Source organism: Lactuca serriola, chromosome 1 (assembly GCF_051521515.1).
Source record: "Lactuca serriola cultivar US96UC23 chromosome 1, Lser_US96UC23_V15, whole genome shotgun sequence".
Lineage (NCBI taxonomy): Eukaryota > Viridiplantae > Streptophyta > Magnoliopsida > Asterales > Asteraceae > Lactuca > Lactuca serriola.
Window position 1 is genome coordinate 18707984 of NC_136408.1, and position 15148 is coordinate 18723131.

The following is a 15148-nucleotide window of genomic DNA, read 5'->3' on the forward strand; positions in this document are numbered from 1 at the left end:
ATCAAAATAGTTGTGATTAAGAATATTAACATAGATAATCTGGTTCTAGAGGAGGGAATTCTCTGATTCACAGAGCTCAAGTGGAGGGAATTGTTACTTTCATAAAAAGTTTTAAAAATAGTCGACGATTAAAAATGATTTAAATTAATATGATTATTTTGTTAGATAAAGTCATAAAACTAATAGAGATGCGATGAAAAAATAAAAGATTAGTCAAAACATAAAACTATGCAAATTATTACGTGATATATGATTTATTGGAGGTGCTCTAGCCTATAAGATGCCAAAAGAAATAAGATTATACATTTTTTGGATAATGGTCAATAGACAATGTGTAGTCAAATAAATACCATACATTACATTTTCTTATTTATACGTGTATGTTGTAAAGTCTAAACAAAGTTACATAAAGTCAAGGTTGATACATTCAACGCTGTCTTTCCAAAATATAAAATAATTTACTAATAATCTGGCTTTAACTTAATATAAACATATCACATAAAAAATTAACGTTGAAACATTCAACGCTCCAAATACAATTTTTATATTTTGCCTGAAAATTTTATTTGATTTTATAATGTTTGCAACATTGTAGTGCCAAGATCAGTGCTCGTTACCAACCCATTTTCTTTAATTATGACAAAAGTTTTGATAAATGTACAAGGAGGACAGAGACCACCCGACCTACCTTGGCGAACAGCTCGCCGCCGCTGACCATGGAAGTTTCCGGCACCGGCGCCCACGTCCTGGTATTTCCATACCCTGCACAGGGACACATGCTTGCTCTCCTTGATCTCACCCACCAATTAGCCACCCGAGGTTTATCCATCACCATACTCGTCACTCCCAAAAACGTTCCACAGTTAACCCCTCTTCTCTCCGCTCATCCAACCACCATAAAAAGCCTCGTCCTACCCTTCCCATACCACCCTTCCATTCCTTCCGGCGTCGAGAATGCTTCCGACCTTCCATTTTCTGCCTTCAACGACATGATGGTCGCCCTAGGCGATCTCTACAACCCCATACTTGAATGGTTCCGCAACCACCCTTCTCCGCCAGTAGCCATCGTCTCCGATTTGTTTTTGGGGTGGACGCATAACCTCGCATGCCAGCTCGGCATCCACCGTTACGTGTTTTCTCCCACCGGTGCTTTGGGTCTGTCTGTGATCAACTCCTTGTGGCGTTTCCTCCCCAAAAGAGATGACCCAACAAACGTCAACGCTCTGATTTCATTTCCAAACATCCCCAACTGCCCAACCTTCCCATGGTGGCAGGTGTCCCCGGTGTACCGGAGCTACGTAGAAGGAGATCCAACTACGGAGTTCGTCAAAGATGGGTTACGCGCCAATATGGCGAGTTGGGGAGTCATTATCAACTCGTTTAGGGAGTTGGATCAGATATACTTCGATCACATAAAGGCGGAATCTGGCCATGATCGTGTGTTCTCCGTTGGACCTTTACTTCCTTCTAGCAAGAATACTACCAAAAGAGGTGGTTCTAGTTCAAGCTCTAGTGACGTACTTTCATGGCTCGATAAATGTGCTGCTCACACGGTGGTGTTCCTAAGTTTCGGAAGTCAATTTGTGTTGACCAACAAGCAGATGGAGGAGATAGCAGTCGGGTTAGAGAGAAGCGGTGTCAAGTTCGTATGGGCAGTGAAGGAACCCACCGGAGGACATGCTGCCGGAGCCTACGGGAAGATTCCAGACGGATTCGAAGATCGGGTGGCCGACAGGGGGGTTGTTGTCAGAGGTTGGGTTCCGCAGGTGGCGATACTTAATCATGGAGCGGTGGTTGCATTATTGACTCATTGTGGTTGGAATTCAATCATGGAAGCGTTGATGGCCGGAGTTTTAATGCTGACATGGCCGATGAGCGCTGATAACTTCTCCAATGCGATGTTGTTGCACCAGATGAAAGTCGGTCTCAAAGCATATGAAGGAGCTGATACCGTTCCTGATTCAGGTGAGTTGGCACGACTGTTTAGGAAATTGGTGAGTGAGGAAACAAGAGTGGAAAGAAAGAGAGTAACAGAGTTCGCCATAGCCGCGAAGGAAGCTGTCGGAGAAGGTGGAAGTTCGTGGAAAGATTTGGACCAACTAGTCCTTAACTTGTCCCATAAATGAAAGACAAAATTGCAAAAATAGTGGATTTTTTTGGGATTTTAGTCCAAACTACGATATTTTTGGATTGAAGGTCATTTTGAAGAAGTTTCCTTGCGTTTTTAGTCCCTCTGAATAGTAAAATAACTGCAATACCCTTGGGTTATTTATTTTTCATTTTTCTTTCATTTTTTTAATCTAATTCTAATATATGTATTTTAATAATTAATTAATAAAAATGGGTCTCTCTCTCTCTCTCTCTCTCTCTCTCTCTCTCTCTCTCTCTCTCTCTCTCTCTCTCTCTCTCTCTCTCTCTCTCTCTCTCTCTCTCTCTCTCTCTCTCTCTCTCTCTCTCTCTCAGGGTACCCATAACCTGCAACTACAAACACACACTAAAACCACACACATCGGTCCACATGATTAACTACTCACCCTAAATGAATATTAGCTTTGGTTCAAGAAATGAGAAGCACAAACGATTTCTGTCATCACTATAGTCGGACCTGCATCGCCCACCATTTCCAGACCTTCATCATCGTCGATCTGCACTTTGTCGCCGACACGTATCGTCACTTCTCCCCCTTCCTCTCTCAGGTAAGGTAAGGAATGGAATGATTAATTCCGTTGATTTTTCAAGGAGATATCCTTTTCATCATTTCTTCCGATTTAAACATTTTATGTTTTTTTTTTACCTTGTAAATACACGCAGGAACACGGTGTAGCAGGAACACCGTGTAGCAACAAAACCTGCCATGGTTGCAAACAACTTTGCTATCGATGCATAACAACAAAAACAATATCACTCTGGTTCTCGTTTATATTGTTCTTGAATGGACGCTTATAACCCTCATACTCCTTCATTATGTTTTCTCATACTTAATCATCAAAATTTCCCAATTCTTTGGCTTAGCCCCGTTACGTTTCTCGTGTGGTATAATTGTTAAATTAGCGACCATGCTAAATTAACTCCACCCCCTTTCTTCTTACTGGCAATTTGATTTCGAACATAACATGTATATGTGCTTTAATCAATGGTGCATACGCTTCCTGGCATCTTTGTTTTTTCCGGCCCGATCGAGTCGAAGGAATCATCGTTCTCGGTGTTGTGTTCTTTCCTAGATCTACAGATATCAATCTGACTCAATTGTTGACCAAATCATTCAGATTCAGTGGCAGCCATGGTTGTGGTGGTAGTGATGGGTGGTGGTGGGTTCTTTCTATGATGGTGGTTGGTTTTTGACGACGTCAATGAGTGGTGGTGGTTCTAGGTTTTCAGAGGTGCGATGTGCGTGGGTGTCGTATGATCAAGTTTACTGAAGATTCATAGCTATTGACAAATAAAATATGGATATGATAATGGTTAAGCCCAAAATCATCCTATAATTGTAATTGTGAACTGTAAAATGTGTGTGTTCGATTTCTTGGTGGTCTCCACTTAAGCTTCATGGAGAGAGAGAGAGAGAGAGAGAGAGAGAGAGAGTAGGTGGACCCCTTTTTATTTGATTAATTATTAAAATACATATATTAGAATTAGATTTAAAAAATGAAAGAAAAAATGAAAAATAAATAATCCAAGGGTATTACAGTCATTTTACTATTCAGAGGGACTAAAAGGCAACGAAACTACCTCAAAAAAACCACCAATCCAAAAAAGTCGTGGTTTGGACTAAGACCCCCAAAAAATACATATCACAGGGATCATTTTTGCAATTTTGTCTAAATGAAATTATACTTTGTTGAAAAAATGTAATAATTTATAACTTCTTTCAAATAAATAATGATTCGTTTACCACAAGCTAAACAATGTCACATTAATAATATATCTGTATAAAGTATAAGCTTGTACTTTATTATTATTATTATTATTATTATTATTATTATTATTTATTTTTTTGATCGCTGCTTAGAATTTCGGGCATCCATAATGTTGAACTTCATAGAATTCAATAGATTGTCACATTATTTTTTTAAATTCCATACAACTCAATCAATTTTTTTCTACAATACATTCAACTCCACAAAATTCAATAGAGAATTACAAAAGCTAATTTATAGTACTCCCTCCGTCCCAAAATTATTGTCCTCAGACAAAAAACACAAAAATTAAAGAAGCATTAATTACCAATAACTTTATACAATAAAATGACAGTTTTGTCATTACTTTGCATTTAATGTTCCATTAAATTATTAGTTGGTTAAGTGGACTATTATTTTGGTAAAAATGTTATTTATTTTAGAAATAAACTATTATTTTGGGACAAATCAAAAAAGAAATATGAGCTATAATTTTAAGACGGAAGGAGTATGTATTTAAGATAAGAAAACTTTATTTTTTTCTCACTGAAGAGTTCAATGATCATTGAACTCGAAATCAATTGAATGTTAATGTGGCTTCTCACTATGGTAGAGTTTCATCAATTGAATGACAACTAGACTTCTCATCATTATGGATGCTCTTAGTATCACGAAATTGTAACTCAAGACTTACAATTTAAGAGGCAAAGCCTCTACCAAGTGGGATAGTCCCACATTGGCATCCTTAATTATTATTTGAGTAAATTATAAATTTAGTTTATGAAATTAATACGAAATTACATGTGAAATCCTAGTTTTGATTTTGTCCTCGCGATCGAGGCTTCTATTTTGCTGGGATTCCATTTCATTTATCATTTTCTTGATTATCTCTTTTGTATTATTATTATTATTATTATTATTATTATTATTATTATTATTATTACACTACTAGAAAACTAAATAATTACCTACGACAATATTCGTAGGAAATTTGTAGGAGCAAGGCGTTACCTATATAATTCCAACAAAAAACAGGCACCAATTGCTTTTCCTACAAAATACCTAAAGATTTTATTGGATTTTATTTCGTACAGAATACCTACATAATATTTATTTCCTATAAAATTTTCTGTAACGCCAGTTTCCAGATATTTGCATTGTTGGTCTTGCTTTGTGATTAGTTTTGTATTTTGTTCCCAAACACCAAGCGTTGGAATGGAATGTTAGGCGTTGAAACGCCAGACGTAGGTTTGTGGACATTAGGCGTTCACACGTAGAGTACAAATTCTAATTTTTAGGGTTTACATCGTATTTAAAGGCCATTATAGCCTCAAAACATTTCTTATTTCCAGCCTCCGTCCCTTATAGCCCTCATTTTGAAACCCTAAGTAAGTATGAGTGTTTTGAAATTTGGAGTAGCATTTTGGTATCATTTTAGTGTTCTTGGTGGAGAAGGAAGATCTTTGGAGTGTTGGTGTTGCCCTCTAGCCTTTGGATCTGGGCTCTTAGCATCTTAGAACACCTTTTAAGGTATAAAGTTCAGATCTTGATGACTTCCTTATTAGATCTTTATTAAGTGTAGCTTTATGTCCTTTTTGGTCCTAAGAACTTGACTTTTGTGAGCTTCGAGTGCTCCAGAGATTTGGGTTGTCCTTTCAAGCATTTTGTGGTGGTTAGAATCATAAAAATGCAATCTTAGACCTTGATACTCTTCCATTCAAGAGTTTTGGAACTTTAGAGTGTGATTTAAGTTAGATTTTGGTGTTGGGCTCTTTGTAGCCATTCAAAGTCATAAAGGTTACAACTTTATGACTTTAGACGTTCTTTTAGCATTGGATCTGAAGTTTGAACATTAGGTCTTAATCCATTAAGACCTTGGTTAAGGATTTGGGATTCTGTGGTTACGCTAGGCATTTGGGTTAGAACATTGGGCGTTCAGACGCCAGGCGATATTAAGTGGACAACATGTGTTCTCTCAGAAACCCATTGGATCGATTTTGGGCTTTGGGCCATTTAGGGTTTTATGCTTGGATTAGTTGGGTCTTGTAGGGAAAGGGGTAAAATGGTCTTTTGCCCTAAATATGATGGAGGATGAGTGGACCATTGGTATGGGATAAAACCTTAGTTATTGATTGGAGTTGTTTCTAGATTATGGACAATGTGAGGAGCAGTGTTTGTAGCAGATCGAGTGTTGACTCAACTATCTTTTGAGAGGTGAGTTTTCCGTACTATATTTATGGGTTGAATGCATCAACATCGGCCTACTGGATTATGTCTTCTTTTATATCGGGTGTTGTTATGCAGTAGTGAGCTGTTAGATCTGCCTATTTGTCTGACTGGTTATATGATTATCTGTTTGCTAAATACATGTTATCTATTATGTATATGTCAACATAGTATGGTTGGGTTGAGGTTGTACTACTTTGTGCGGTAGCCAACAAACCAAGAGTAAGCCATACATAAGTAATGGGTCCCGAGGGCAAGCCAGACTTGTGTTGTGGGCTTGGGTGTAAGCCAGATGTGAGTTGTAGGCCCGTTAGGCAAGCCAGGCTCATACTGTGGGCTCAGGGTTAATCAAGAATTATGTTGTGGACCGTATAAGGGTATTCCAGACATAGGTTGTGGACCGAGTATATGTTGTTATATGTTGTGTGTGTTGATACTTTGGAGGAACTCACTAAGCTTCGTGCTCACAGTTTTAGTTATTGTTTCAGGTACATCAGATGATTGTCGCAAGTCGAAGGTGTGATCGTGCACATCCCTCGGATTTTATGTTATTGGATTCTGGGATACTCTTATTTATGAATTATACGTTTGGAACAATGTTTTTGTAAACAAATATTGTCTTGGGGTTGTTTTGGAAATCTAACTACAAAAAATATATAAATAACACTAATTTAATTAGATTTATAATTAATGTTGTGTATATAATCAACACAATACATACATGTCCATTTAATAGTGTTCATATATATATATATATATATATATATATATATATATATATATATATATATATATATATATATATAGAGAGAGAGAGAGAGAGAGAGAGAGATGGGGGGGGGGGGTAAAATCACAAGAGAATCATAAAAGATTAAGAATCCTAAGAACCGTTTATTTTTAACTTATATTTAAGGTTATTTTTTATTTTTCTAATATTTTGATTTTTAAGCTTTTTATAAATAAAAAACCATAAGGGCATAATGGTCTTTATATAAAACCCATTCCATAACTTTTAATCAGATAACAATCTTTCATAATCAACCAAGAACAACAAAACCTCTCTCATCTTCTTCAACAACCTCTGATGAACACCATCACAGCCACCACCGTTGGCGGCGATCTCACCACCGTCATCACTATCGGCGACAGAATTCAGATCTACAACTTTCGTTACCTCTTCTTAGTTGCATATCTAGTGTACCGTTGTCATCTCCTACCATCGGTAAACTACTGTCAAATATGTACAAGCTCCAGTTGGTTCCAGATTTGTAATTTTTAGCTCAGCTCTATAATATTCGTCTCTAGATCTACGATTTTCTACTACATATGTATGAAGTTCATGTGAGGATCTACCACAACCATCTCCTTCCATATCGAATTCGTCTCCACCTTCTTTCGAATTTGTGGTTCATGCTCTATAGTTGCCGATTTATATTTGAACTTGGCTACCAATGAAAATCAAGTATGTTTTGAACTTGCTATGAATGAGAGTCATGAATTCTTTTATTAAATTGTAAATAAGATTCCTGAAATGCTTTATTAAACTGTGATTTTGTATGGTGTATACAAGATGTTTGATGAAATGCTTCAACAAATCAAATATGTTTATAAGTTGTGAATATTATGAATGAAAGTCCTAAGCAGTTTTTTATGAATTTTATGTTAAAATATGATTGATTTTCGTATGAATGTTTGAATTAACTTTTTTTGTGAATATATTGATTTTTGTGTTGAATAAATATGTAAGAATATATTAGTTTTGTAATTATTTTGCATTAAACTCTTAATTAGTAAATTAGTTGGTTTATTAAACCGTGAATATAATATTTAAGCTATTGATCCATGATTTTATATACTGATCTGATTTGGAAGGAATGATGGTTATGAAAGTGGCACATGTAGTTGGTAGTGGTGGTAGAGTTTGGGATATCTGAATTTGTGAATCAGTGTATAATGGATTGTAATATGTTGTGAATTTTATGTGTTAAAATAAAAAATGACTATATTAAGTTGTATATATTATATAAAATTTATGTTAAAATATGAATGAATACATTAAATCGTGTATTAAAGAATTAATGTCTATTAAACTGTCTGCATATGGTAATTTAAACAGTGAATATTTCTTATAAACGATACATTTTGTAACAACGTAAATTTTCAAAACAATTTTTCATTTCCAAACATAGTAAATTTCATAAAACAATTTCAAAACTCATTGTATCAAATGTTATCTCAGAAAACATGTCCCAAAATATCAAATACATAAATCTCTATCGGTGTGTACGGATCATATCGGCGCCTTCACGCAATCCTCGTTGGTACCTGAAACACATATCACATAACACGGTAAGCATAAATGCTTAGTGAGTTCCCCAAAATACCACATACACACATACGCCACTCAAGGCTATAACTCTACAAGACCTTCCGGTGAATGTGTCTCAGGGGACTTCCATCCCATAATCCTGGTAGACCTTCCAGTCCCACTTCTCTGACCTTCCGGTACGCATCATCTTAACCTTTCGGCCCATACACTGTTGACCTTCCGGTCCATATCAAAATACTCATAACATAGAATAGCACATACATATCATATAACAACATACATCACATACTCATCATAGCACATAAGACCTTCTAGTCGCACATAATTACCACTCTAGGTAAATTATAGTGAGAAGACTCACCTCGTATGATGTCGGATAACCTCTTGTGCTCGATAACCCGACCTAGCCTTCTCCTATCAAAATGATAACACCTCTAATCAATACTTTCACTTGTCCTCATCTCTAAAGAATGGGTAGAAGACAATTCTACCCTTCCTTGACCTCTCTTGAATCAGCTTGACCAAAACCCTAAGGTCAACTGAAGTTCACTCTAGTCAACGGTCAAACTTTGACCAGACCTGTCGAGTGCACTCGAGTGACTCGGCGAGTCCATGCGTGTTCTCAGAATCCTCCTAAGGCCTCACTCAACTCGTCGAGTTAGTCTTTCATTCGATGGGTTACCACTGGTCACGATTCGCGGGGCAACCCGACTCGACTCGTCGAGTCCCCTTGTGAACTTAGCGAGTTCCCTCCATGGCAACACTCAATTGTCCTTCTGAGGTCAGATCTGGTTCTCTAACTTATAGATCTGACCTCCTAACACCCAAAAAATCACGTAAAGGTTCAATCTTTAAGCTCATGCAACACTCATATGTCCTTATTTGATGAAATAGCTCCTAAAATGGCAACCAATGTCCACAACTCCACAGGGACTGCATAAAGCTAGAAGGTTGGGACTCTCTGGACCTCTTAAGGTCCAGATCTAATGCTTATTCTACATTGAGACTTCATATACTCTAAAATCCTTTGAAGACAAGGGTCAAGAAACCCTCGATTCATGCAATCTACACCATACATAAAGAGAGGGCCGATTTGTTACCTCAAAGTGAAGCTCCTTGCTCCAAAATCTCAGAATGACAACCTCCTTTGGTCCTTCTTGCTGAAACCCTTCTTTTACTTTGCAAAATCACACCAATAAAGCTCAAGATGGCTCTTCTCTCACTCTCTATGCTCTCTGGTTCGAAGGGATCTCTCAAGGGTGAAGGTGGCCGCTAATGAAGGCCATAAGGACCCTGAAATAGGGCACAAGCGCAAAGATTTAGGGTTTCTGCCCACAGCGCGGACTCGTCGAGTCGTCTTGCCGACTCGTCGAGTCCATTCATTAATCCGAGTCATCAGTCGCGTTCCTAGTCGACGATTTTAGGCGTCAACTCGTCGAGTCCTTATTCTTAACTCAAAAATAAATACTTAAATTATGATACCTGGAAATCCGGATGTTACAATTCTCCCCCACTAGGACCAGACTTCGCCCTCGAAGTCTCACTCCACAAACAGCTCTGGATGCTGCTCCCGCATCTCGGCCTCCGGCTCCCAAGTCAGCTCGGACCCTCTCCGATGTTGTCACTGGACCTGAACCAGGGGCACCTCTTTGTTCCTCAGAACCTTGATCTTCCGATCCAATATCGCAATCGTCCTTTCAACATAATTCAGACTCACATCCACCTGAATATCCTCTAGCGGTACCACCGTCATGTCATCGGCTATACACTTCCTCAACTAAGACACGTGGAAGGTATCATGTATTTGGTTCAACTCCACAGGTAGCTCCAAACGATATGCTACCTTGCCCACCCTCGCGGTCACCCTAAAAGGACCAATGTACCGGGGCCCCAACTTGCCCCTCTTCCTGAATCGGATCACTCCTTTCCAAGGAGATACTTTCAAGAGTATGAAGTCTCTAACCTGGAACTCGAGCTCGGATCGTCGCCTATCCGCATAACTCTTCTGGTGACTCTGGGCTGTTAGCAGCCTCTGCCTGACCTGCTGTATCTGCTCAGTCGTCTGAAGCACTATCTCAGTGCTACCCATCACTCACTGTCCTACCTCTCCCCAGCAGATGGGTGTCTGGCACCTCCTCCCATATAAAAGATCAAAGGGAGGCATACCAATAGTCGCATGGTGGCTGTTGTTGTAGGAAAACTCAGCCAAAGGTAGGTACGTATCCCAACTTCCACCGAAGTCCAAAGCATATGCTCGAAGCATGTCCTCGAGCATCTGAATTGTCCGCACGCTCTGTCCTTCCGTCTGTGGGTGCTATGCAATACTGAAGTGCAATCTCGTACCCAACTCCTCATTAAACTTCTTCCAGAACCTGGAAGTGAAACGTACATCTCGGTCCGACACAATCGAGATCGGCATGCCATGTCGTGACACCACCTCCCTCACATATAACTCTGCCAGCCTCTCAGCAGAAGAGCTCTCACTGATAGCAAGGAAGTGAGCACTTTTCGTTTTCCGATCCACAATCACCCAAATTGCATCAACAACCCTCGCGGTCCTTGGCAATTTGGTGATGAAATCCATAGAAATCTATTCCCACTTCCACTGGGGAACCTCTAACGGCTGCAACTTGCCATGCGGACGCTGGTGCTCGGCCCTAACCCGGCGACACGTCAAGCAGCTCTCTACAACCCACACAACATCCCTCTTCATACAGGGCCACCAATAATCTCTCTTCGGGTCCAAATACATCTTAGTCGCCCCACGATGAATCCAGAACCTCGACTTGTGCGCCTCCTCCATCATTATGCTACGTGCCCCGCCCATAAATGGCACCCAAATCTGACCATGAAAGGTCATAAGCCCTCGGCTATCGGTAACAAACTCGGTTACCTGTCCAATCACCCGCACTCTCTTGCGGTTCTCCGGTCTCACCGCCTCTGCTTGGGCCTCCTGGATGGTGTCCAATACCGGAGTCATCACTGTCATCCTCATGCATATATCTCGAATCGGGGCACTCTCCGCCCTACAGCTCAGAGCATCGGCTACCACGTTAGCCTTGCCCGGGTGGTACAGGATCTCACAATCATAATCCCTTACCACATCCAATCACCTCCTCTGGCGCATGTCCAGGTTGGGCTGATCCATCAGATACTTCAAAATCTTGTGGTCCGTGTATATGGTACACCAAAACCTGTACAAATAATGGCTCCATATCTTGAGGGCGAACACCACTGCCCCCAACTCCAAATTATGGGTGGGATACCTCGCCTCATGAGGCTTCAGCTGCATCGATGCGTATGCTATCACATGCCCTCTCTACATAAGCATCACTCCCAACCCTGATATGGACGCATCACATTACACCACAAAATCCTCCATTCCCTCCGGAAGGGCTAACACCGGAGCTTCGCATAATCTCTGGCGAAGAGTCTCAAATGAGGTCTGCTGCTCGGGACCCCAAGTAAAAGCAACGCCCTTCCGGGTCAATCTGGTGAGGGGAACGACAATCTTGGAGAAATCCTTGATAAATCTCCGTTAGTAGCCAGCCAACCCCAGAAAACTCCTAATCTCGGTGGGGGATCTCGGCACCTCCCAACTCATAACAACCTCAATCTTGGCCGGATCTACCATTATCCCAATCTGGTTAACGAGGTGTCCCAAGAACTGGACCTCTCGTAACCAGATATTGCACTTGGAGAACTTGGCGTAAAGCCTCTCCGATCTGAATACTTCGAGGATCTCCCTTAGATGCTCCTCATGCTGCTCTCTAGATCTCGAATACACCAGAATGTCGTCGATGAACACAATCACCGATCGATCCAACATCGGCCTGCATACTCTGTTCATGAGATCCATGAACGTTGTTGGTGCATTGGTGAGCCCAAAAGGCATCACCACGAACTCATAATGCCCATAACGAGTCCTAAACGCCGTCTTCTGGATATCCTCATCCCGCACTCTCATCTGATGATATCCAGACCTCAAGTCTATCTTGGAGAACCAAGACGCTCCCTGCAGCTGATCGAACAGATTGTCGGTCCCCGATAATGGATAATGGTTCTTAACCGTCAACTTGTTCAACTCCCGGTAATCAATGCACATCCAATGTGAACCATCCTTTTTCTTGACAAAAAGGATCGGCGCTCCCCACGGCGAGCTACTCGGTCGAATAAATCGCTTCCTCAGCAGCTCCTGAAGTTGCGAGGACAACTCCTGCATCTCTGGCGGTGCAAGGCGATAGGGTGCCTTGGCAATGGGCGCCGCTCCCGGAACCAAATCGATGCGAAACTCCACCTGCCTCTCGGGAGGCACTCCTAAAAACTCCTCGGGGAAAACATTCGGGAACTCCCGCATTATCGGCACCTCACCGACCGAACTTGGCCTCTTTGCGGCTACTCGTGCATCCATCACATAGGCTACAAACCCGCTGCAACCCTGCTATAGACTCTGTCTCGCTCTGGCAGTCGAGCAAAATGCTGACCCACATCGGGTGCCCTCGCCATATACTGTCAGCACTCCCCCACTAGGTTCTCGGATCATCACCATCTGACGCTCGCAATCTATAACAACCCCAAATCGACTCAGCTAATCCATGCCCACAATGACGCAAACGTCCCCCATCGCAATTGGGACCAGATCCATCAGAAAACCAACACCGAAGATCTCGAGTACACATCGTCGAATCACATCAGTAGCATACACCGCTCGCTCGTTGGCTATGGAAACTCATAGAAGTCGACTCAACGCCTCTCGTCGGATACTGATGTGCTGACTAAACGCTACAGACACGAAATATCGACTCCTACCCGAGTCAAATAACACCAAATCAAGTACAGAATTCACAAGAAAAGTACCTACGCATACCATAATATAAGCAAAGTATCTCAAACTCAACATAAATAAATGAAAGAATACATACCAACCACGACATCGGGCGCTGTGCGGACCTCCTCCACTGTCAACTGAAAGGCTCTCCCACGAGCCTTTGGTGCCTCGGCCTTCACTGGCCGACCCTCAGTAGCTCGTGCAGCAGTAGGGGCAGATCCCTGGGTTGATCCCTGTAACAGCTGCGGGCACTCGGCCTTCTGATGGCCCGTTTGGTTGCAATGAAAGCAAACCATAAATCCCTTGGGGCATTCCTTGGCTATATGCCTCTCCTTGCCACACTTGTAGCAAGCACCTGCTTGACACACTCCATCATGTCCCTTTCCGTACTTCCTACAAGTGTGGCCCTTCTGGCCTCCAGATCTTGTATCGGCGGGCTTAGCCCGCTTGGCTGCTGGCTGAGACTATACCAGGCGCCTGTCCTTCCTCTGAGACTCGGCCTCCTCCCTAGCCCGAGTCTCCAGCTCGATCTCCCTCTTCCGAGCATTTGCCTGAAGCTCGGAAAATTTCCGGTATGACGAGTTCGCCACGAACTCCCGAATGTCCCTCCTCATTATGCTCAGGTATTGACTCATGCGTGCCTGCTCAGAAGACACGTGCTGAGGGAAAAACAACGCCCTCTTGTAACATCCGTGTAATCACAGTCACGGACTCCGTCCCTTGCTTGAGGGACAAGAACTCCTGGGCCAACCGATCCCTCTCCACCGGGGGAACAAACTCGTCCCTGAACATGGTGGTGAACCTTTCCCAGGTTACCGTTGTAATCTCCGCAAGAGTGAGATCTGCCGTCACAAACTTCCACCAATCCTTTGCTCCCAATCGGAGCTGGCTCAATGTGAACCGTACCCTCAGATGCTCCGGACACGAACAGGTGTAAAAGCATCCCTCAATGTCAGAAATCCATCTCATCGCAGAAATCGAATCATGCGTCCCATCAAACTTTGGTGGCTTCGTGTTTCTGAAATCCCGGAACAGCAACGAATCCCCCCTGAGGTCTGGCAGCGGCAATAGCTGCAGTAGCTACAGCGGCTGCAGCCTCAGGAATCACAGTGTATCTCTCATCGAACGTCTCAATCAAAGTGGTCTTAATAGACCCAAACATCTCCGGTATCTCTGTGCGGATAGCCGCAACCACCTCCTCGTGGATCATCCGACGAATCTCCTCGTTGCTCACGCCGCTGGTCTCTGGTCTGTGGCGTGTCCCAACCATGATGTCTCTGAAATACAGCATAAGATATCAGAGACTTGCTCGAGTATACTTGCACTCGATAACTCAACCCTACTTGTTCCTTGGTACCCTAAGGATTTTTACTTGGACTATTCACTGATCCGGTATTTTCAATAGTACGGGCCCTATACTACCATCCATACCGCATCATCATTCACCCCAAGTCCTCCTCCTAGGATCCCAGATCGCAAGTACTCTACATCTCGCTAAGCATAGGCTACCCTTCGGTAGATCTCTCATACGCTCCTCACTGCTACCTACTCACTCTCGAAGCATCTCGTAGCAGAAGCAATCTCCTAGGCTAAGGCATTATAAATCAGGCCACTCTAGTCCTAATATGAACACCTAGCCTACTCTAGCATACATAACATATCACATAATATCTCATAACACATAATGTAAGGGTATTTTGGGAAATCACCGTTCGGACGCTGACTGATCGTACACACTGTTTCCCTTGCTTTTCTCAAAATCTTTTAGTATTTTACAAAAATTGTTTCTTTTATGAAAAACTTCCTCATCTCCTCAGTTTGATTTCAGTTACACCCGAAGATGCATCCGAATCCCTCAAACCAAGGCTC

At 41.9% G+C, this 15148-nt stretch overlaps 1 pseudogene; it reads left to right on the forward strand.

Moving 5' to 3' along the window:
* The first annotated feature begins 532 nt into the window (after positions 1 to 532).
* LOC145062981 (UDP-glycosyltransferase 89B2 pseudogene) lies at positions 533 to 2357 on the forward strand (annotated as a pseudogene).
* Positions 2358 to 15148: the final 12791 nt, after the last annotated feature.